The sequence below is a fragment of the Bufo bufo genome, chromosome 2, assembly GCF_905171765.1.
Source record: "Bufo bufo chromosome 2, aBufBuf1.1, whole genome shotgun sequence".
Classification (NCBI taxonomy): Eukaryota; Metazoa; Chordata; class Amphibia; order Anura; family Bufonidae; genus Bufo; species Bufo bufo.
Genome location: NC_053390.1, coordinates 675,348,193 through 675,349,910, shown reverse-complemented (window position 1 = coordinate 675,349,910; position 1,718 = coordinate 675,348,193). Strand labels below are relative to the sequence as shown.

General features: G+C 40.0%; 1 pseudogene; it reads right to left on the bottom strand.

The window, feature by feature from the left end:
* Positions 1 to 307: 307 nt before the first annotated feature.
* Positions 308 to 1,397, bottom strand: LOC120991004 (annotated as a pseudogene).
* Positions 1,398 to 1,718: the final 321 nt, after the last annotated feature.

Sequence of the window (1,718 nt, the reverse complement as noted above, 5' to 3'; positions counted from 1 at the left end):
GACATTGTGCTGATCCTCTTGTGTCCATATTTTCACAAGGTTCACAAAGAGCTTCAAGTGCCGACACAAACATATAACATTTTTCTTTTACTGGCTTAACTGCAGCATAATGAGCACTCCAGCGTGTTGTGGATAGTCTTTTTACTAACACATCCGATCGATGGGTAGAAGCAGCAAAAAAAGAAAACATTGTCTGCAGAGTTCCAAAAAAGTTCACGCAAGATGCATTTTCAGCAAAAGAGTGCTGACCACACAAGTTAAGGGAATGGTCCACATATCCATTAAAAATAGCCTTCCTGTTTTTTTTTTACTTCAGAATGGATTGTACACCTCCATGGATTCTAGCCATAGTAGCATCATTATAATAGCCTTGAGAGCAGCACATCATTATGTCTAGTCCATCACTTTCTAGTTTTTTAAGAATGTCAGAACTGAGGTCAGCAGCTTTTTTCCCCTTTAAAGGGAAAAATCCTAAAAAAAACTTATTTTACCTCAACTTTCCTGTTGGTGATGTGTACATATCTGATGACTTCAGACATCTGATCAGTATGCGATACATCAGGTGTGCTGTCAAACATGATGCCAAAGTACTTTGCAGACTTTATGTCCATTACAATCTTCTCCTTCACATGATTTGCCAGGACACTTATAAACTCATTCTGAGTTTGTGGAGAAAGATAGGAGACAGACATTTTAACTTTACAGGTGTGCCGCTTTAACCTAATTAGGTGTTCCTTCAGTACTGGATCATACTTGGAAAGCATCTCAACCATCTCAAGAAAGTTCTCTTTATTCAAAGAAGACTCATCTTCCTTGTGGCCACGAAATACCAGATTCTGCTTGGCAAGGAACAATGTGATATCCAACAATCTGTGCAAAATGTCCCTCCACTTTTTCTTCTCAGTCTCCATCCTAGAAATAGTTTGGGCATCAATGGTTTCATGCAGCCTCAGTTCTGCTGCCAAAGTTTTCCACTTTTCCAGACAGTATAAGTGCTCTTCGGATGTCTCATGATTATATACTTTTGGGCTCAGTTTCCACCACTTTTGAAATCCAGTTACAAATTTGGGTGTTGTATCTGTAGTACAGATGGCAAAGAGTCGGCAACAAAAGCAATATAAATTCCCCTTGACAGGTGGGTAAACCATCTATGTCCTCAGAATTTTCTCTCCGTTTGGCATGACCTTGTAAAACCACACTTTTGAAAGTTGACGCACTTCTCCCTTTGCTGCAGCTTTTGCATCGGGCCTTTTTGTGACACTAAAAGGGCCATCTTGGTTCTGGAAAGAAGCACTTCCTCTTTTCACAATTTCTACCTGAAAATGATCTCGAACCGGTATCTCCCTGAAGGACACATCAGATAAAATTTGCAAATATTTCTCCTTAACTGCACTCATGTCTTTCATAGTATCAGGACTATGATATTTCCCCTCCTTGCTCTTCTTCAGATTCTGCTATTTCCACTTCTTGCTCCTCTGCAGAAAGCTTTCTAGCAAAAGCATCAGAACAATCAACTTGATCAATTTGCGCAGTGTTTTTTGATGAACCTTGGCCATCATCTGGTATGGATAAACCATATAATATGAATAAACCATATAATACCGTCCCTTGGTTTAACCTCTTAAGGACACATGACGTACCGGTACGTCATGATGTCCTGGTACTTAAGGACACATGACATACCGGTACGTCATGTGTTGTTCCGATCACTGCTGCCC